At 41.8% G+C, this 23,354-nt stretch overlaps 1 protein-coding gene and 1 long non-coding RNA gene across 20 annotated transcripts in view; one reads left to right on the plus strand and one right to left on the minus strand.

Annotated features, from left to right (window-relative positions):
* The window catches only part of ERC2 (ELKS/RAB6-interacting/CAST family member 2), a 1,931,514-nt gene that overhangs the window by 117,989 nt on the left and 1,790,171 nt on the right, over positions 1 to 23,354 (minus strand). The gene's annotated exons all lie outside the window — the stretch shown is intronic.
* Positions 1 to 23,354, plus strand: part of LOC137532790 (uncharacterized) — a 132,573-nt gene that overhangs the window by 64,423 nt on the left and 44,796 nt on the right. Inside the window, exon 2 of the long non-coding RNA XR_011024000.1 lies at positions 6,971 to 7,029. This is a non-coding gene — a long non-coding RNA (uncharacterized lncRNA). The remainder of the gene's footprint in view (positions 1 to 6,970; positions 7,030 to 23,354) is intronic.

Here is a 23,354-nt window from a genome sequence, read left to right on the forward strand (position 1 = left end):
CCCGTTGATTCCCGTCGATCTGTTCATGTGGAAGATTTTGCTCCATCGCTGGCGGGTCGGGAGTGTGTCGATAGCGGCGTTCGAATGACCGACGCTAGCGGCAATACATTACCTGCTCCAGCCAGCACGTATCCCCGGTCTCAGCTGTCCCTTCTCTGCGCTCGGCTCCTCCAGCTTCACTGAACTTCATGTCCCGGAAAGGAAGTTTAAACAGTAGCGCGCCCTCTACTGTTTAAACTTCCCCGGCAGGAAGTTCAGTGAAGCTGGAGGAGCCGAGCATGGAGAAGAGACAGCGGAGACCAGGGGACATGCACCGGCCGGATCAGGTAATGTATGCGTTGGAAGAGGGCGTCAGCAGCGGCAGCTCCACAGATTGTGAATCGGTTTCATGCTGAAATCGATTCACAATCTGTTTGCAGTAAAGGCAGCCATACGATTCCTCTCTGATCAGATTCGAGCAGAGAGGGATCTATCTGTTGGTCGATCTGATGGCAAATCGGCCAGTGTATGGCTACCTTCAGCCTCGGACAGGCCCACCGAACCACCGATGGTCCCATCGGTGGGCCCCGGCCGTCCCGCCTCCTGGGGGCCCCAGTGCTAAAAAGGAGGGAGGCTAAGCGCAGGAAGGGGGGACATTGTGCACAGATCGGCGGGGAGGGGCGGAAGCCTCCCCCCCCCCTCCCTCACCTAGGGGCCCCCCTTCCGCGCTCCCCCCCCTCTCCAGAATTGCAGCCAGCGGGGAAGAATCACTTAACGGCATGAGTTACGGAGATGAGATCCGTAGCTCTGCGTGCCGCTGGCTGGTCTGCTCTGGTTCCTGAACTGACTGTCCAATCACGCTCTCGCAGGAAGTACTGCGAGAGCGTGATTGGACAGTCAGTTCAGGAAGCAGAGAGCAGACCAGCCAGCGGCACGCAGAGCTACGGATCTCATCTCCGTCATGCTGGTAAGTGATTATTTGCTGCTGGCTGCAATTCTGGAGGGGGGGCCCCTAGGTGAGGGAGGGGGGTTTCTGGTCACTGCTGCCCACATTACGATTTTCTGGTCACTGCTGCCCACATTACGATTTTCAGGTGTCTGCTCCCCACATTACGATTTTCTGGTGACTGCTGCCCACATTACGATTTTCAGGTGTCTGCTGCCCACATTACGATTTTCAGGTGTCTGCTGCCCACATTGCGATTTTCAGGTGTCTGCTGCCCACATTATGATTTTCTGGTGTCTGCTGCCCACATTACGATTTTCAGGTGTCTGCTGCCCACATTACGATTTTCTGGTAACTGCTGCCCACATTACGATTTTCAGGTGTCTGCTGCCCACATTACGATTTTCAGGTGTCTGCTGCCCACATTATGATTTTCTGGTGTCTGCTGCCCACATTACGATTTTCTGGTGTCTGCTGCCCACATTACGATTTTCTGGTAACTGCTGCCCACATTACGATTTTCAGGTGTCTGCTGCCCACATTACGATTTTCAGGTGTCTGCTGCCCACATTATGATTTTCAGGTGTCTGCTGCCCACATTACGATTTTCTGGTAACTGCTGCCCACATTACGATTTTCAGGTGTCTGCTGCCCACATTATGATTTTCTGGTGACTGCTGCCCACATTACGATTTTCTGGTCACTGCTGCCTACATTGCGATTTTCTGGTGTCTGCTGCCCACATTACGATTTTCAGGTGTCTGCTGCCCACATTACGCTTTTCTGGTGACTGCTGCCCACATTGCGATTTTCTGGTGTCTGCTGCCCACATTACGATTTTCAGGTGTCTGCTGCCCACATTACGATTTTCTGGTGTCTGCTGCCCACAGTACGATTTTCTGGTCACTGCTGCCCACATTGCGATTTTCAGGTGTCTGCTGCCCACATTACGATTTTCTGGTCACTGCTGCCCACTTTTGGGGGGGGGTATCTGGCACCAACCTGATTGCATTTTGGGGGGTATCTGCCGCCAATCTGATTGCATTTTGTGGGGGTATCAGCCGCCAACCTGATTGCATTTTGTCGGAAAATCTGCTGCGATTTGACTACTTGATGAATTATCATGAGGCATGTAACTACTTGAATATTTTATCTAAAATGTATCTGGCCGGACCTAATCTCTGTGAATAACACCGCTACTTATGTTGTGTTTTTTTTTTTTTTTTAAGTCTGCCCATGACTCATCGTGACCACGCCGATGTTCCAGTGCGTGGTGACACCCATTTACTTTCGCTGCGGCGCGCCGCCGCTCGTCTCCGCAACCCCCCACAAAGCTACAAAGTTAATTGCTTAAATTCCTTACCTCCGCTTTACACCCGCCAGCCGCCGCATCTCGCCGCAAGTCCCCGCTGTGTAATTACAGTGTATGAGTTACTGTAATTACGCTCACTAATAACAGAGTCCCGCAAAGCATCTTTGAATCAGCCGCCGGGGCCAGCCTCGGACAGGCCCGGCCGTCCCGCCTCCTGGGGGCCCCAGTGCTAAAAAGGAGGGGGGCTAAGCGCAGGAAGGGGGGACATTGTGCACAGATCGGCGGGGAGGGGCGGAAGCCTCCCCCCCCCCTCCCTCACCTAGGGGCCCCCCTTCCGCGCTCCCCCCCCCCTCTCCAGAATTGCAGCCAGCGGGGAAGAATCACTTAACGGCATGAGTTACGGAGATGAGATCCGTAGCTCTGCGTGCCGCTGGCTGGTCTGCTCTGGTTCCTGAACTGACTGTCCAATCACGCTCTCGCAGGAAGTACTGCGAGAGCGTGATTGGACAGTCAGTTCAGGAAGCAGAGAGCAGACCAGCCAGCGGCACGCAGAGCTACGGATCTCATCTCCGTCATGCTGGTAAGTGATTATTTGCCGCTGGCTGCAATTCTGGAGGGGGGGCCCCTAGGTGAGGGAGGGGGGTTTCTGGTCACTGCTGCCCACATTACGATTTTCTGGTCACTGCTGCCTACATTACGATTTTCAGGTGTCTGCTGCCCACATTACGATTTTCTGGTAACTGCTGCCCACATTACGATTTTCAGGTGTCTGCTGCCCACATTACGATTTTCAGGTGTCTGCTGCCCACATTATGATTTTCTGGTGTCTGCTGCCCACATTACGATTTTCAGGTGTCTGCTGCCCACATTACGATTTTCTGGTAACTGCTGCCCACATTACGATTTTCAGGTGTCTGCTGCCCACATTACGATTTTCAGGTGTCTGCTGCCCACATTATGATTTTCTGGTGTCTGCTGCCCACATTACGATTTTCAGGTGTCTGCTGTCCACATTACGATTTTCTGGTAACTGCTGCCCACATTACGATTTTCAGGTGTCTGCTGCCCACATTATGATTTTCTGGTGACTGCTGCCCACATTACGATTTTCTGGTCACTGCTGCCTACATTGCGATTTTCTGGTGTCTGCTGCCCACATTACGATTTTCAGGTGTCTGCTGCCCACATTACGCTTTTCTGGTGACTGCTGCCCACATTGCGATTTTCTGGTGTCTGCTGCCCACATTACGATTTTCAGGTGTCTGCTGCCCACATTACGATTTTCTGGTGTCTGCTGCCCAGAGTACGATTTTCTGGTCACTGCTGCCCACATTACGATTTTCTGGTCACTGCTGCCCACTTTTGGGGGGGGTATCTGGCACCAACCTGATTGCATTTTGGGGGGTATCTGCCGCCAATCTGATTGCATTTTGTGGGGGTATCAGCCGCCAACCTGATTGCATTTTGTCGGAAAATCTGCTGCGATTTGACTACTTGATGAATTATCATGAGGCATGTAACTACTTGAATATTTTATCTAAAATGTATCTGGCCGGACCTAATCTCTGTGAATAACACCGCTACTTATGTTGTGTTTTTTGTTTTTTTTTTAAGTCTGCCCATGACTCATCGTGACCACGCCGATGTTCCAGTGCGTGGTGACACCCATTTACTTTCGCTGCGGCGCGCTGCGCGCGCCGCATGTGGACATATCCCTATTGGAGACTGTCCTCAGAAGTGCTCACAATCTTTTCCCTACCATAAACTCATGCAAAATTTCTAGAGTACATGTGTATGTGAGCCCAAAATGGGGGGGGGGGGGGCGAGGAGGAGGGGATCGGGGGGGGGGGGGGCCCAGGCTGAAACTTCCTTGGTGGGCCCTTAGTGTCCCAGTCCGACCCTGGCTACCTTAAGTGTTTAGTTCTTAGTAATACTGTAATAATATGCATAAGCACACTGAGAATTGCTATATAAACTAAAAAATATAAATAACATGTTGCTGTGTTGCCTAGGTAATGAAACATTTGAGCAAGAATTAGATGAAGCTGGGAACAAAAAGAAAATGGAAAGAAGTAGATTTCTTTAAAGAAAGGTTACTTGGCAACAAATTACTAAAATAGATGAAGCAATATAGTTATAGTAATACAATAAAATAGGGAAGAAGCACTAAAAAGAAAGCAACTTCGTTAAAAAAAAAAAAATTAGAATATGTAGTATTTAAACAGGCTATCTAAAACCTCATGAGTTTATAACATTGCTAATGGAAATCAAAGAACTTTAAAAGGTACGAATTCTGATTTTTTTTTTCTGGCTCTGTGAATATAATATATATTTCTATATGAGAGTTAATAACTCCAAAGATAACCCTCTCTAAAAAACACCAAAATGAAGCAGAACTGAACAATTCATACTATTCAAATGTCTAATCCTGATGCACACACAAAATAACACACTCTAATGCTCAAACAACACAGACTGAGGCCAGACAAAACAATGTCTGAATGATAAGATGGCCTAGGAAGAATTTTTTTGGGACTGCGTGTTAGATGCTGGTAGCAGGTGAGCAGTAGTACATTCTCCAACATGAAAGGGTTTAACTAACGTACCAGAGGCAAGATTACCTAAGAGTGCCATTTTCCTTTGAACTATCCTGGCAGTCATTCAGAAAACATTTTAATTATGCTGGAGGTTGTCCTGTATGGCATACAAACATTTATTTTTTAACAAAGTAACCTGTCACAAAACATATAATTTTTCTTATTATAATTATTATTAATGATGTGAGACGTTGAACTAGGGTTTTCCTATAAGCGATTGCCACAAGGTGAATAGAAATTAGATTTCCCATGAAATTATACAGTTATTTTATTTATTTCAGACAAATGAATCTCTGAAAGTAACAGATTAAGCGGCAAGTATTTAAAAAAATATATATATAATTCAAAAGCTCCACCTAAATGATAAAGCAATTGTGTAATACTTAGGTATAGAGAAATGTAGCTAGAATGCTTCTTTTGCATATTTTTTATTTGTTTTATAATTTTTACAGGCGGCTACATATGATTAAGCTGATGGTAGATTCTACTTCCTATTAGTGTTTGATTGCAAATATTTATGCCATTATTATTATTTGAGTTACGTGGAACCATCACATACAGTATTCCTTGGCACATTTCCTACAGTTGTGGTATTTGGCTCATGCACTAGTGAAGGCACAACCATAAATGGTCTGAATATGTAAGTACTGTGTATCAAATTTACAGAGCCTGAATCCGCAAGATCCATTCATTTATTTTTTAATTCTGCGTATTATTTTGTTTGCTATGAACCTAATTCATATAGGCATTTTCACACGGTCAGGTTTATAAATATAATAAATATAGGCATGCCATAAAAATGATGTTCCTGATTTTTAAAATTAATTTGTCATGTATCGTACATACTACCTTATCAAATGTGTTTAGTATGACTAATAGGACAGTGAGAATCCACTGTCTAAAATGTCCTGTCTGTCATCATGAGCTCATGTTGAGAATATAAAAGTGATCTAAAAATGTATAGTTAAAGTGGATCCGAGATGAACTTTTACTCATTGCATAATTGTGTTCCTTTTCTATAGTTTATAGGGCATTCCTCAAGCCAAATACTTTCTTGTTTTTGTTTTAATACTGTAATTCCCTATAAACTAAATAAGCCCCACCCACAGTTTTCAGAAAGCCTTGGCAGTAGCAAGGGCTCATGGGAGCTCAGTCTGGGCAGGAGGAGGGGGAGGTATTACTAGCCAGAGATTTCAGAGGAAGAGGGGAGGCGGGAGGAGGAGGGGGGATTAGGTTTTTTTCAGTCTGAGTGCTGTTACTGCAGATAAGCCTGCCTCTGTGTAATGTTTACAAACAACATGGCTGCTGTCATTGTATCACAGGAAGTAATAATCATATTCTATTAAAGCAGTATGCAGACAGATTTGCTGTTTAAACCATCTAAACTGTAAATAAGATATATAGACAAGTTACTTGTTATAGTTAGTTTTTCATCTCGGATCCGCTTTAATAATCACTGTTTTGTGTCCAAAAGCAAGCTTGCATGGTTACGTAAAATAAATTAATAATTAATAAAAAGCCAAATAATTTATATTTCTTATTAGTGGGAAGCGCTGCTGTAAATATTGTAGTGTTCAAGCAAGTATAACCTGCCAAAGTAATCCTTTACTTGGCAAACCTTATTTTACATTTGTTTATCTTCAATGGTCAGTCTGTGTACATATGGATGATTCCTCTGTGATGTGTGGGAACCACTATAAAAACATGCAATTGAAAATGTCAGTTATATATGTAGCTCACAGAAAGTTGTTTTAAAATGATGAGAGAAAAATGAAAAAGTATAAATATAACTAATATGGTCAGTGAACACAGGAAGTGAAGGGTATATGTATAATATCTATAAACATATATATTGATGTATTAGAAAGGAGGAGATAAAGAGAACATGCAAAACTAGGTCACAGTTGTTTCAGGACCAGAAAGCGAACCATAGCCATCTTCCAGAAAATGGAGTCCATTTCAAGACAGTTAGCATAGGATTGAGCTCTTTCAGCTATGTAATCATAAAGATTGGATACAGATATACAGTACTTGAGGAGTGGAGCTTCCACCAGTCACCTTCTCTACATAGATAACCTCAAGCTGTAAGTTATGAGTGAAAAAAACCCACAGTACAATGCTTTTTTTTTTTCATAGATTTGAAAATCTGTGTGCAGTGTATGGTGGAACTCCGTAACAGAAACAACACTTAAAAGGTAATAATTTGGGAAATGAATGACCTATGATAAGCAAGGTAAGGTTGAATTCATTCTGCTAGGTTTGCCTCCAGCTTTCCATTTTGCCGCAGGTAGTAGAATACTGTATGATCAGTTACAGCAGAAAGCTTACGATAAAGTGATTACTGTTGCCTGCAAGGCTTGGGATTCAATCCTTCTGGCAATAGTTTGCGGCTACGTTCTGTACAGATGCATTGGCCGTCTCACCCAAGAACCCTTTACTACAGTGGCTTGCAAAAGTATTCAGCCCCCTTGAAGTTTTCCACATTTTGTCACATTACTGCCACAAACATGAATCAATTTTATTGGAATTCCACATGAAAGACCAATACAAAGTGGTGTACACGTGAGAAGTGCAACAAAAATCATACATGATTCCAAACATTTTTTACAAATCAATAACTGCAAAGTGGGGTGTGCGTAATTATTCATCCCCCTTTGGTCTGAGTGCAGTCAGTTGCCCATAGACATTGCCTGATGAATGCTAATGGCTAAATAGAGTGCACCTGTGTGTAATCTAATGTCAGTACAAATACAGCTGCTCTGTGATGACCTCAGGAGGTTGTCTAAGATAATATTGGGAGCAACAACACCATGAAGTCCAAAGAACACACCAGACAGGTCAGGGATAAAGTTATTGAGAAATTTAAAGCAGGCTTAGGCTACAAAAATATTTCCAAAGCCTTGAACATCCCACAGAGCACTGTTGAAACGATTATTCAGAAATGGGAGGAGTATGGCACAACTGTAAACCTACCAAGACAAGGCTGTCCACCTAAACTCACAGGCCGAACAAGGAGAGCGCTGATCAGAAATGCAGTTAAGAGGCCTATGGTGACTCTGAACGAACTGCAGAGATCTACAGCTCAGGTGACGGAATCTGTCCATAGGACAACTATTAGTCATGCACTGCACAAAGTTGGCCTTTATGGAAGAGTGGCAAGAAGAAAGCCGTTGTTAACAGAAAAGCATAAGAAGTCCACATGCCATGTGGGGGACACGACAAACATGTGGAAGAAGGTGCTCTGGTCAGATGAGACCAAAACTGAACTTTTTGGCCAAAATGCAAAATGCTATGTGTGGTGGAAAGCTAACACTGCACTTCACTCTGAACACACCATCCCCACTGTCAAATATGGTGGTGGGAGTATCATGCTCTGGGGGTGCTTCTCTTCAGCAGGGACAGGGAAGCTGGTCAGAGTTGATGGGAAAATGGATGGAGCCAAGTACAGGGCAATCTTGGAAGAAAACCTCTTGGAGTCTGCAAAAGATTTGAGACTGGGGTGGAGGTTCACCTTCCAGCAGGACAACGGCCCTAAACATAAAGCCAGGGCAACAATGGAATGGTTTAAAACAAAACATATCCATGTGTTAGAATGGCCCAGTCAAAGTCCAGATCTAAATCCAATCGAGAATCTGTGGCAAGATCTGAAAACTGCTGTTCACAAACGCTGTCCATCTAATCTGACTGAGTTGGAGCTGTTTTGCAAAGAAGAATGGGCAAGAATTTCAGTCTCTATATGTGCAAAGCTGGTAGAGACATACCCTAAAAGACTGGCAGCTGTAATTGCAGCAAAAGGTGGTTCTACAAAGTATTGACTCAGGGGGGCTGAATAATTACGCACACCCCACTTTGCAGTTATTAATTTGTAAAAAATATTTGGATTCATGTATGATTTTTGTTCCACTTCTCACGTGTACACCACTTTGTATTGGTCTTTCACATGGAATTCCAATAAAATTAATTCATGTTTGTGGCAGTAATGTGACAAAATGTGGAAAACTTCAAGGGGGCCGAATACTTTTGCAAGCCACTTTATATGTACAAAGCTAAAGGATTATAACATTTATGATGGAAGGAAAAAGATACGAGCACCAACCATCCTTTTTATGTGATTTATTGCATCTTCTTAAACATAATGTGCATATAAGTCAAGATCAAACCTTTCTGTCGGCATTCATCTGGACAAAAAAAGACATTTGTTGACTTACTAAAGGAGCAAACATTCAATATACTATTTCAGCCCCAGTCCTCACTGCCTTGTTTAACCTCTCCCTATCCATAGGCACCTTCACCTCAGACTTCAAACAGGCCACTGTACTACCCCTGCTCAAGAAACCCTTCCCTACCCTTCAACTACTGCCCAATCTCCCTCCTTCCTTTTGCCTCAAAACTCCTTGAGCATCTGGTTTACAAACGCCTGACCCAGTACCTCAATGCCAACTCCCTACTGAACCCATTGCAATTCTGGCCTGCCACTCAACCGAAACAGCTCTCACCAAAGTGGTCAATGACCTTGCCTTAGCTAAAGCTGAAGGCAAATACTCCATTCACCTCCTCCTTGACCTATCATCCTCCAGTGAACTTCACCTGACCGCCCCCCGCATCATCCAGTCCCATGCACGCCTCAAGGACTTCTCAAGAGCTGCTCCAACACTATGGAGCTCCCTACCTACCCCCATTAGGACTGTGCCCTCCTTCAACATCTTTAAAAAGGCCTTCAAAATGCACCTTTTCACTCTGGCCTCCCCCTCCTCACTGGTGCTCCAAACCTGCAGCTGAACTCTGGTCCCCTACCTGTCGTGTCATTACCTCTCCCTCTAGATTGTAAGCCTTCGGCAGGGTCCTCCTCCTTGTGTCTCCTGCCTGTTCACGCACCTCCATTACCATACACCCATCCTATGGATCTGAGTGAACTCTTGAGTGATCTCAACTGACCTAATCTACATTCTACCATCCAGTGACTGACTAAGTATTACCTTGTACTCATACTGTGCTGTGTGATCTGGTTTGCATGTATTCCTGTATTGTCTTATTGCTGTCACCCCTAAATATTGTCTGTAACCTTAACTAATGTCCAGCGCTGCGTAATATGTTGGTGCTTTATAAATGCAATAAATAAAGACAATAAATATATACTATCAACAGTTTATAAATAAGGAACACGCGCTAGTGATAATGATTTAATCTATAAAATTCTCATGTACATAGATAAAATGCTAAAAAAACCACACCTATAACAAAACACTCATGCCTTTCATACTATTCACAATCATACCATAAATTCATCAGGTGTATCAAAAACCTCTTCCTAACAACCTGAGCTAATTAAGATCTACACCTAGACTCTTGATTGCTTATTGGCAGTCCTTAATAGCATATGATTCCTGGAGCATAGAAAAAAGGCTTTTTACTTTTCTTTCTTTCCAGCAACTATTCCAAAAATAGATTGTATATTAAGATCCTATTAATGAGAAGAGTTGATCAATTTTGTGCAATAAACAGGTGTCAGTTCCAACAGTGCATCACTCAGCCTCAGTGGATTCAGCCCGTTTGATATGTGCTGTCAGTTTTTCACACAGGCATCTTTTAAGACTTTATAAGTCACACTGCATAGATCAGCCTCAGTGGATTCAGCCCGTTTCATATGTGCTAACGGTCTCGTTTACAAACGCTTTTTCAAGCGTGACTTTACAGCAAACTATGTTCAATCAGAGTACCTCTATGTCTTAGAAGCTCCTCTCCCCGATCTTCAAGCTATAGACTCAGCCGGGTACTTCAGAGCTCCCTTTTCCGTTCAGCTCTCGGCGATGCTTGGTCGCATACGTCACTTCCTGCTGACAAGTTCAGCGTGACGCCCGCTGTCTGTTCCAGCAAGCCGTAAGCTGCTCTTTCTGGTGACGTCACCTTAAAGCAATAGGATCCTTTGATGTGCAAATGGTCGCTAAGCGCTATTGCGGCCAGTTTAGTTCCTAAATGCTCCAGAAACGGTTTGTTCAGTTACAAGAGAACCTCTATGCGTTTCAGATATAATACGTTAGCCTTCTTCAGGAGGATCCTGTTTTCCACATTTTGTCACATTACTGCACATCAAAGGATCCTATTGCTTTAAGGTGACGTCACCAGAAAGAGCAGCTTACGGCTTGCTGGAACAGACAGCGGGCGTCACGCTGAACTTGTCAGCAGGAAGTGACGTATGCGACCAAGCATCGCCGAGAGCTGAATGGAAAAGGGAGCTCTGAAGTACCCGGCTGAGTCTATAGCTTGAAGATCGGGGAGAGGAGCTTCTAAGACATAGAGGTACTCTGATTGAACATAGTTTGCTGTAAAGTCACGCTTGAAAAAGCGTTTGTAAACGAGACCGTTAGCACATATGAAACGGGCTGAATCCACTGAGGCTGATCTATGCAGTGTGACTTATAAAGTCTTAAAAGATGCCTGTGTGAAAAACTGACAGCACATATCAAACGGGCTGAATCCACTGAGGCTGAGTGATGCACTGTTGGAACTGACACCTGTTTATTGCACAAAATTGATCAACTCTTCTCATGAATAGGATCTTAACCACTTCACCACTGAGGGGTTTTACCCCCTGACCACCAGAGCAATTTTCACCTTTCAGCGCTCCTTCCATTCATTCGTCTATAACTTTATTATTACTTATCGCAATGAAATGAACTATATCTTGTTTTTTTCGCCACCAATTAGGCTTTCTTTAGGTGGGACATTATGCCAAGAATTATTTTTTTCTAAATGTGTTTTAATGGGAAAATAGGAAAAATGTGGGGAAAAAATAATTATTTTTCAGTTTTCGGCCATTATAGTTTTTAAATAATGCATGCTACTGTAATTAAAACCCATGAAACGTATTTGCCCTTTTGTCCCGGTTATAAAACCATTTAAATTATGTCCCTATCACAATGTTTGGCGCCAATATTTTATTTGGAAATAAAGGTGCATTTTTTTCAGTTTTGCGTCCATCCCTAATTACAAGCCCATAGTTTATAAAGTAACAGTGTTATACCCTCTTGACATAAATATTTAAAAAGTTCAGTCCCTAAGGTAACTATTTATGTATTTTTTTTAATTGTAAATTTTTTAATTTTTTTTTAATTACAAAAAAAAAAAAAAAATGGGGAGTGTGGGAGGTAATGAGTTAATTTTATGTGTAAAAGTCATTTATTTGTATGTGAAAAATGTGTAGGGTGTAGTTTACTATTTGGCCACAAGATGGCCACAGTAACTTTTTGTTTTAATGCGACCTCCAAGCTTCCTTCCGGAAGCTTGGAGGAAGAATAAGGAGGCTGGACACGTGAGTTTTTTCTCACAATGATCGCGCTGCCCATAGGAGAGCAGCTGATCATTGCGGGGCTTAGATCAACGAACGGGAATGGATTTTCCCGTTCATTGATCTCTGGGCGAGCGGGCGGCGGCGTGTTTACTAGCGGCGGGCGGCGTGTTTACGAGCGGGAGCGCGGGCAGCGTCGGGAACGCGGAAAGTAAGTGTTTCTCCGTCCCTGGTTTTTAAAGGATGGAAAAAGGGGCGGAGAAATACGTACGCGCGGGGGTAAAGTGGTTAATATACGATCTATTTTTGGAATAGTTGCTGGAAAGAAAGAAAAGTAAAAAGCCTTTTTTCTATGCTCCAGGAATCATATGCTATTAAGGACTGCCAATAAGCAATCAAGAGTCTAGGTGTAGATCTTAATTAGCTCAGGTTGTTAGGAAGAGGTTTTTGATACACCTGATGAATTTATGGTATGATTGTGAATAGTATGAAAGGCATGAGTGTTTTGTTATAGGTGTGGTTTTTTTTAGCATTTTATCTATGTACATGAGAATTTTATAGATTAAATCATTATCACTAGCGCGTGTTCCTTATTTATAAACTGTTTATAGTTGATTTTTGAGGGTCTTGGGATTCCCTCTTTGGAACTTGCAGCTTAAGTGCTCTAGTCTCCTTAGCGCCAACTTCTGCTAATAAAATATATACTATCCTTTTCAGACTTCTACTAATTGAAAATCTCACTGAAATCTCTTTATGACATAATTTGTAGAGGAATACCTTAGTGCATGTCAAACAAAACCCATGGCATAGTTCCACTTTACAGTAATTTCATTTTCTGAAAACAGAAGGTATTTACAGTAATTCAGCTAAGTGAGCAACTGTGGTTTCCCATAATGCATCATTTCCAAATATGCAAATAATCTATTTATGTCGTTGAAAGCAAGGCTGCAAATCCAGAACTGCTGGTGTATAGTGAGCTTGTAGCTATTATATTTTACAGAGCCACCCCAATCCAACATACATATACTGTAGCCTGTTATGGACTTATTGGGCCGCATCAGTGCATGGTATGGACTGATATGGCTAAAGGGATTTTTGGTCTTTTTAAACCCTTTATACCTTCCAGGTGGTTCTCAGTCACCATGAGCTGTCTGGGTATTCCTTAGTACTGGTCTAAGCCATGTTCCATAGAGCCATTTCAATCTATACCATGCACTGTTGAAGTCCAATAAGTCTGATACAGGCTGTATGTGTTGGATTGGTGTGGCTCTGTAAAATTACAGAGTACACTTTATCCTAAATCTTCTAAGATACCTCCATCAGGCGGTAACAGCAAGAGGTTTTAAATCAGGATGATACCATTTATTGGCTAACTTAAAAGACTAAAAGCTTTTGGCTGTGCAACCTTCGTCAGACTTCAGGCTTCATAGCCAAAAGCTTACTCTCATTCTTTTAAGTTAGCTAATAAATGGTATAATCCTGGTTCAAAACGTATTGCTTTTACTGATGGATGTACAATACCCTTCCTGCTACCATCAGGTGGTTTTAATGATATTGCCGTGTGCTGGCTGCACACAGCAATATTTCCTCTGCTTTGTGCATCAACCCCCTATCAATAACATGCCGTTTAAGCCAACAGCAAGCAGGAAAATAAAATAATAATTTTCACAGTACTTTTTCACCTACTTTTTTGTACTTTTCAATAGCAGAGTGCTGAAAAGTTATTTCAAACAGAGGAGAATTTGTAGGAGAAAAGTAGATTAAATAAGGACATTCATATGTCGCCTCATGATATGGATTCTGATCAGAGCGTTACACTCACTAAATTCTGGAATACATTTTGCAAAAAAACTTTACATTCACATATGTCTTTCATGGTGCTGCAAGATCAAAACAACATTGGTGTGTATCTTGTTGCCCTTACTTCAGCTTATTTGCCCTCTCTAGTCCTTCAACTACCTGTAATTGTTTCTCCATATACCAAACTCTGCTTGGTCACTGTTGTGCTTGAATGTTGCCTGCCAGACCTTGACTTGGTCACTGTCCTGCCTGAATGCTGCCTAAAACTAACCTCAGCTTGTGGTTGCTAATTTACAACAGTGTTTTTGCTTCACCAGCCTCGTCAGAATCTACCCAAAAAATCTTCCCTTTTTCCCAGTAGCTGTGGCTTGTGTAATGCTGGGAATACACGACGCGATCCGAAGGCTCGATTAGCCTCCGGATCGACTCCCGTCACGTCCCTGCTTGTCCCTGCGGGCGCCCGGATTGATTCCAGCTCGTCCCCGCGGGCACTTCTTATCTTCTCTTTGTTTCTCTTCCATTGTCCGCCTGCGGGGATCGAGCGCGGAATCGATCCGCCGCGTGATCGGACACGTCAGAAATGATCAATCGAGCCATCAACGGCTCGATTGATAAGAAAAAAATTGCTGTGTATGCCCAGCATAACACAAAGGACAATGGCCTGAATTCACTAAGATCGTGCTGGTGATAAAAAGGCAAGAGAAAACTTACCACCACACATCGATCGGTATTTTCAGTGTTAATTTACTAAAGAAACTTGCCTTATTAAGGTGTAGTGATAAGTTTTCACAGTGAGAGAGTTATCTTATTTCTTCAGTCCTTAAAGGGGACCTTAACTGAGAGGGATATGGATGTTTCCTTTTCAACAATACTAGCTGCTCGGCAGTCCTGCGGATCTCTCTGGTTGCAGTGGTGGCCGAATCACACACCTGAAACAAGCATGCAGCTAATCCAGTCTGACTTCAGTCAGAGCACCTGATCTGCATGCTTGTTGAGATACTGTGGCTAAAAGTATTAGAGACACAGGATCAGCAGGAGGGTCAGGCAAATGATTATTTTAAGAGTAAAAATCTATATCCTTCTCAGTTTAGGTTTCCTTTAAGTTACCTCCTCTGTAGTTATTTTCACATGTAGTTAATTAACAGCCTGTCTTTAACTTTAGAATTCTGTAGTCATTTTAAGGATTGAAATGTTAACTTTAAGCCCCATACACACACTTTCTTGTGAAACACCTAAAAAAAAATCTATTGCTATTGTTCAAGCAGCTGAAAAGACTGATAAGAAGTCAATCCACATGTTGAATTGGCTTCTTATCAGTCTTATCAGCTATCTACCAACCTTGTCTGTAAGCCCCATACAACTTTTGTTGTGAAACAAGTTGAAACAACTATAAAAAGTATTTTGCTATTATTGATACAGTTGATAAGACTGATAAGAAGTCAATCCAACTGTTAGATTGACTTCTTATCAGTTTTATCAGCTTTTTGAACAATAGCAAAATACTTGCTTTAGTTGTTTCAACTTGTTTCACAACAAAAGCTGTTTGATAACTGTGCTGCATAAAAGACCGCTGCTGAGTGTGTGAATGGGGCTTAACAGGCAAGTTTGGCAGATAGTTGGTTAGATAGTTGTGTGTATGAACCTTTATATTAAACAGTACACAAGGCATGGGAGATCAGTTAGAATTAGGTGAACAAAAAGGCATAAATGCTGAAAATACAAACGAAAAAAAAACATGTTACTAGTGTATAGCTGAGTTACTAAATGTTCAGCAATTATGTAGGCAAAATCCAGCACCTACAGTAGTTCTTGTGCACTGGCTCTAAATGTACTAAATGTGATATGCTTTGGATCATGACCCTGACGAAGCTCGCAGTAGGCGAGCGCAAAGTGTGGGTGGGCGGGGTCATGTCCTGCTCTGTGTCGAGCACTCACATTCGCTGATCGGCTGTTTGGACTTCCGACCCTGCATGGCTACTGCTCCCCACCAATATTGCTAGCTGGGTTGAGCAGTGAGCTGTAGGCAGACAGCAGCACTTGATGGTGCATGGAGTCTGGAGTAATGAGTGGTTTGATGGCAAGACACCGGATTGGTGAGTCTATCAGTAGTGATACGCTGGCCCTCTAAGTGCCTTCAGAGCCATCTTCCATTTGCTCAGTGTCAGTTTTTCTTACTACTAACTGTATGTACTATCTGCACGCCCCAATACAATAATACAATACAATAACATTTCTATAGCGCTTTTCTCCCATAGGACTCAAAGCGCTTAGGCTCTCTCAGATTCAGTAATTAGTAGGATGAAGTATTCACACAACAAAAGTTATATTTCTGCAAATGCCAGACTGAACAGGTGGGTTTTCAGTCTGGATTTAAACACGTCCAGGGATGGGGCTGTCCTGATCTGTTGAGGTAAGGAGTTCCAAAACGTAGGGGCAGCATGACAGAAGGCTCTGGGACCAAAAGTTTCCAAGTGGACTTTGGGTATGACTAGATTATTAGAACCTGTGGATCTGAGAATGCGGGGATTGCTACGCAGCTGTACCATATCTTTCATGTATCCAGGGCCTAGATTATTCAGGGATTTAAATGTCAGTAGGCCGATCTTGAATAGGACCCTCCATTCTATAGGTAGCCAGTGAAGGGAATGCAGGACTGGCGTTATGTGGCAGTGACGGGGTTGGTTGGTTAGCAGTCTGGCAGCAGTATTCTGTATCAGCTGTAGGCGGTACAAGACCTTTTTTGGAAGGCCAGTGTAGAGAGCATTGCAGTAGTCCAGTCGGGATGTGATGAAGGCGTGGACTAAGGTTGGCAGATCTTCTGGGGGTATGAGGTGCTTGATTTTTGCAATGTTCTTCAGGTGAAAATAGGGTGATTTCACCACAGCAGAGATTTGAGTTCTGAAGTTTAAATCCCCATCAATTAGAACTCCCAGGCTACGCACATGATCAGAGCTGCATAGATCCGTGCCTCCTATTCCCAGTGGTGAAGACTGCAAGTTAAGTTGTTTTGTTATCATGCTCTGCCCTCCAATCAGAAGGACTTCAGTTTTGTCTGCATTTAGTTTCAGCTAGTTGTCATTCATCCATTGCTGTAGTTCACGTAAGCAGGCGTTTATAGTTAGAGTTGGGTCTGTCACACTAGGCTTGAAGGAAAGATATAGTTGGGTGTCGTCTGCATAGCAGTGGTATGTCAGGCCATGTTTTTGGATTAGTTTTCCCAACGGTAGCATGTAAATCGTGCCCCAGCACTATCTGTCTCCCCACTTTGAAGACAAACTGGAGAGTGGTGGTACTGATACCATTGTGGTTAAGGCATGAGTGATGTTGCTGGGTTATGCATGAGGGGCGCTCTGTAGCTGTTTTAATGTGTTTTTAAGGCATAGTTAAATTTTTGCAATGGTTTTTGATACTGAATAAAGGTCTATATATTTGGATATCCCCTGAGCTGTTGCGTATCTTTGCATATATGAAAATCCTGTGTTTGGTTTGCACCTTCTTGAAAATCCTATTTTTTAAGTCAGCTATTAACTGAAGACTTTGACAATTATATGCCTTCCCCTGAAGTGTGTTCTTGACTTAGCTAGAAGAGGTTGTGAAGATTTCTTCACCATGGAAAGAATTCTGTGAACATATAGTTGTGGTCCATAGTATTTCAGGCTTCTTGACATTGCTGCGCTCAGAAGCACATTCTTTAGAAGTATATGTCTATGCCTTGTATTTGTTAACTCTCTGATCAGTTGCTTTCTACCAGCTTAATTGTTAATTAAATAATGAGGGAATTCTCCACACTATACAAGAAAAGACACAGAACATTTATATTGCACTTTTTTCCTAGTGGACTCAAAGTGCTTAAGGGCTGCAGCCACTTAGGCGCCTCCCTGAATGGCCAGGATCATAGTCAAGGTCTCAAATCCCACATCAAAAGCAGCAGCCAAATATGCTCTCTAGCTGATCCCATGGAACACCTTGCCATTCAATTGGCCAAATACATTTGCCCCTTGAAAAAAAGGAGAATATAAGGCCGCATTCACGCCTAAAATCAAAAATGCAAGCGTTTTGCGTTTTTGGGCGCTACCCCCATCCCTCCCGGCATTCCACTGCACTCTGCATTTCTGGTAAAAAACGCTTTTCTAAGCGCTTTTCCAGTGCGGTTTTGTATTTCACTCCATGACACAAGTCAGGAAGTGAACTCTTTGACCCGGAAAATAATAAATACAATGTATTTATTCTAAAAAATGCAAATGCAATTACCGCATAAAGAGTTTTTGTGAGCGTTTAGCGCTCTTCCTATACCTTCCATTATAGAAAAAATGCCCCAAAAATGGTACAGGCACTGCTTTGCTGAATGCACAGCGCACGAACGGCGCTGATATGAACCTTCTCATGGAGATTCATTGAACAAGCGTTTTGTGGACGATTTAAAAAATCGCCTGCGCTTGAAAAAGGCCAAAAATGCCCCTAGTGTGAACGAACCCTAGAAGTGCAGTAATTCCTAAACCATTCATTGCATGAAAAGGCTTTCAGCCCACATTTAATTTATAACGTATACATTAAAAGAGCTTGGTAAAAAGCTAATGTAACAATTATGCTATTAATATGATGTTCATTTTTGGTTCAAGCATCTCTGCAGACAGCTGTAAGTCTTTGTGTTTATCTCAGTCCAATTAGGTGTATCTGGGTGGATCCTCAGAATGCGAGATCCCATTAAATAATTTTCTTTCATTATAAAAAGTATTTATTACACCTGGAGGAAACTTCCAAAGCATTCCTGCGCACAATGTAACGCTCTTGTATTCTTAACTAAGAGTCTTTGGCTGGATTCCTTGCTCGGCAAGGGAATGAAGCCAGATCTGGACAGCCGTACAGCAGACACACCTGGCAAACTGACATGGTTCATCTTTCTACCTGTTAATAATCTGCTTGCTTTTTATATGCAGCTGATGAATGGCGCTTAGGGACAGACAACAGTGCGGGAAACATGAATGGATTCTGAATTTGGACTGTATAGTCTTTTCTCTAGCTCGTTATACACACAAAAAAATCCAGTCTGTGGGCAGGACAAAGCGGTCAGAATACATCAGTCATGCTTTCACACTGGAAAAATAAAATAGCCAAGTGACTAATCTGAAAGGTGATAACCCAGAATCGCTAGCATATTGCAGAAATATCCTATATGTAATTATGGGATTCATTTATAAAGATGGGCAAATCCAGACAGATCTCCCTTCCTAGAATTGCCTGCATTGGCAGACATGTAGAAAGTGTGACAAATGTGAATTTAGAAAAAAAAACAGGCCAGGCTTTCATAGGAAGTTGATAGAAAAAAATCAGATACACTAAAGCACAGAGATATATGTTAACCAGAAAATCTCTGCAGCAAATGTAACATCTACAGCCTAATAACTTGGGTGAATAATACTGATACAATTATTCTATAGTGTTTATGTACTTATATGCGAGTGTGCTTAAAATTATAACCACACCCTGATTAAAAATGCATTATACTTTCATTATTTATTTTACCCACTTTTGAAGGTACAGGCATGTCAACCCAATATGCACAGTATAAGCTTTGCTTTTATTTACAACAAATAAGCTACAGTGTAAGTTGATCTCTTGAATATAGAGGGGGGGGGGGTTCTTGGTGAATCTTGTAGGGACCAAGAATACCTAGGTGAGAAGTATGGTGAGAACGAGAGCCAAATGGTGCAGTATAGTCAGTTACGGTATATAGAGAATAAAAGTATATAGATATATACTCACAAAGGTGGGTTGCAGTTCCTGCAACCACCGTATAGGCCTGCAGGGCATTAACCATCCCTGTTTGGTACACCAGGTCCTGCTGGATACTGGACGGTCGCTTTCCTGTAGTACGATAGACTTTCCAGGAAAACTGCAAAGCCATTACCTTCAAAGGAGGTCTGAATGGTAATGGGTAGGATGGAGGTTCCCAATGTGTGTTCTTTTTTAGTGTTTTAAAATATAAATAAGAAATCTGACAACGCGTTTCAGGGTCATGGCCGATGAAGTGGGCCATGACCTGTGAAATGCGTTGTCAGATTGCATTCTGAATAAAACCATTTTTCCAGTTGAACTGGTGTCTATATCTTCTGGAGAGGCAAGTGATTACTTCTCTTTTATTATTTTTTATTTATATTTTAAACCACCAAAATTGAACCAGGGCCATATTGCCATTCTTGAGAGAGTTAAGGGGCCGAACTAGTGAAATGAAACACAATTTTTGCTGATTGCTGTTAGGTACACTATGCCTGTGACATTTTGACAAAAACCGTTTTCATGGAAAATAACCTATATACCGTGTGCCAGTTAGCACAATGGCAGCTGCTAATCAGTGGCTGCTACTGCTGGTGGCGACTGCATGCAGCACCGTAGCTACAGTCTGGGCACCACATGGAATTAACAACTGTAGAGAGTTTTGGGGGTCACCAGAAGTGGTTCAACGGGCCACATTTGGCCCCCAGGCCAATCTTTGGACATGCCTGTTCTACAGGGTTAGATTTACTCTGTGCATGCACAATTTTCCCTATATTTAAGTGATAACATCTGCAAACACTGAACATGTAGAACAACTGCTGATAATAACTCATTTGTGCAAGTTATTTTAAGTATATCTTTGTATGAGTAAATTAACATTTTAAAGTAACCTCCCACTTTATTAACAAAAAGAAAATACTAAGGTTTGTCTGTACACTGACCAATCGGATTGCTCAGCAGAGAGGAATAAAAAAGCCTGGCGGCAAATTCAAAGATGCTTTTACTGGCATCCTTCTCAGGGAGGATACTAATTAATCCAATCAACTGATCAATGGGAAATCACAGAGGGAGCTTTTGAAGGTGCTTTCGTCAGAGCTCCCTAATTCCTATTGCCGCTTGATGTGATGTGATATCGGTAGTGCCTAGTGGAAGTGCATCTGTGTTGTGGCTGGAAGCAGCAGCTAACTCTGCAGTCAAGAATTTAGAAGAAAGACAGAAAAATAGGAGAACAGAAGACTGGAAGAAAGTAGATTATCCTTTTAGCCACAGTGCATGAGTTATCTCCTGTTAGATAACTAGTGTTATTAAAAAAAAAAAGGCCGGGCAAAAGGTTAAAGTAGAAGAAAATGCTGAAAGAAGATAAAAGTATACAGAAGTAGATGTCCTCACAAGGTAGAAGCATAGAGAAAAAGAAACGAAAAACATAGATTCAAACTATTGTAATACAAGTTTAGTTTTTGACTTTTACTTTTTAGTATGCTTACCCCTTTCTTCTAAATAGGTATAGGATCAAAAATTACCCTCTTAACCTATTCACCAGGGAGTGAATTGACATATTGTGGCTTCATATTATTTAAGGAAGCGCCCACATTTCCCCATAAGGTGAGGCTAAGTTCCTTCCACTGATATAGACAAGATGACTTTCTAAGAGAGGGGTAGGATTTATGCCCTTCTCTTGCAGAGTCATCCCATGTCATGGACCATGTGGGCTGGTATTGTTCAGGTGGCGGATCACCACAGTGTCTAGATCAGTCATTAAGGCAATGCCAGCTGATATGGGGAGAGGGTGTTTTAAAAACCTAGGAGGAAGCCAGATTTTTATAGAAGCTGTAATAAAAATAAACAAAGAAACAAAAAAGCAGCATTCTGAGTTAAGCAATGTGTCTTAGCAGAGCAGAGCAGGTGATAAGTGTAGCACTCATAAGCCCTGTCATGTTAAAAAATCAAACTTCCCACATCTAAAACAATCACCAGCTATGATGTGATTGGCTCAAGGTGTAAAAAAAAAAATCAACACACTGCAGCTAATATAGCTGACCACTGGAAGTTTAATACAATTTGACTGAGGAAGTCGGCAAAAGATTAAAAAGTATTTCAGTCAATCATTCAAATTATCTACAGATATACAAATGTTTACATAATATAGAACTCTTTTTTGCAACACATTGTTATCCCAAAACAAGGTAATACTTCCCATTTTTGTACCTGCTAATATTTGTTTCACGTTACAGTCAATAGTTCCAAGTTCAAAATTAATTTTAAGCAATCACAGACCATTATTGAGTTTATTTCTTAACGTAGCAGTTGGATTTTCTGAATTCCATAACCAATGGGATAGCTATGTTTGTGCTATTAAATTGCACATGTTGTTAATGCTATTGGCATTTCGAGCTCATGCAAGAAAAGTGAAATTAGTGGATTAACAGCCCACATCAGTTCTTTGGTGTAGCCAGGCTATTAGATATATCAATTTCACTTTGTATCACCACTTTTTATGATTCTTTATGGCAGTGCCTGAGACCCAACTTAAAAGGCCTAGAGCATCTTCTACGAATTATCAATAATCAGGATGTCCTTTTTTCTGTTCTAACAGAGTGGGAAGTCTCTGGTTATTTTCAAGTCATAAATATGCTTAGCAAAAACTACTTGAGCTGTCACCAAGGGCTCCAGCCAACACATTCTTACAACTGCAAAGAGAAAAAAAACTCTGAAATGTTGGAAAAATATTGATCCAACCATAATAAAATGAAGTGCATTGTTCCGCTGACATGTATCATGTTATGATGTCAGGAGCCAGAATTATAATTGCTGTAGTGAACTGGGAAATGTGCAGTATCAATCCCTAACTGTCCTGGCCAGAGATGTTAAAATTCGCTGAGGTGTCAGTCAGCACACACAGATCTCCAGGAATTTTCAAGCTGACAATAAGTTTTTCAACGTTGAGTAATAAAACACAGCTTCTCTTATTTCTCTTTTATGTGAAACTTTGCATCTTGAGAAAGAAGAAATGTGTAAAACTCGACAATGTGTAGTTTAAGTGTGACTTCTCCAAGTATCAGTAGTTGGTTGTTATTGGTGAGTTCAGTGCCATGTTAGGTTCATATGGCTCACTGAGATGGCAGGCACCACTATCAGGGCTTTAGCTTGTTTTGATCTATGCCAAGACTTGTAATCATGATTCCATACTGAATTCTCTACTGGAGTAAACAAACAATCCAGGACTAGCAAGAGAGCACACGCTGGATAAACAAAAGGTCATATGTTTAGCGCACTCTGTGATCCTAATTAAAAAAGGTAATCTAATAGATGTCCACACTCTGCAGCTGTCTGCAGTTTCCAGTTTATTCCATAATGCAAGTTACAAACAATGCCATGTTTTAAAGCCGCTCAGGTTCCCATCTCTCAAGAATCAGTTCAGCATCAAACAAGATCTGAAATGTGTTGATACTGCAGCCAGCTTGAGAGTGCAAACTACTAATTGATTATCTGGATTATTAATGGTGCTATCCACTTCAAGCAGCTCCAGCACCTCCACGAATAGTACTGTCCTTAAAGTGTAACTGCTGCTGGGTATAAAATCAAATTTTTTATTTTTATCTGGTAAACAAGTAATAAGGATGCTAACCAGGCAATCCACAAAGGTTAAAATCACTATTACTT

The sequence above is a fragment of the Hyperolius riggenbachi genome, chromosome 9, assembly GCF_040937935.1.
Source record: "Hyperolius riggenbachi isolate aHypRig1 chromosome 9, aHypRig1.pri, whole genome shotgun sequence".
NCBI classification, from domain to species: domain Eukaryota; kingdom Metazoa; phylum Chordata; class Amphibia; order Anura; family Hyperoliidae; genus Hyperolius; species Hyperolius riggenbachi.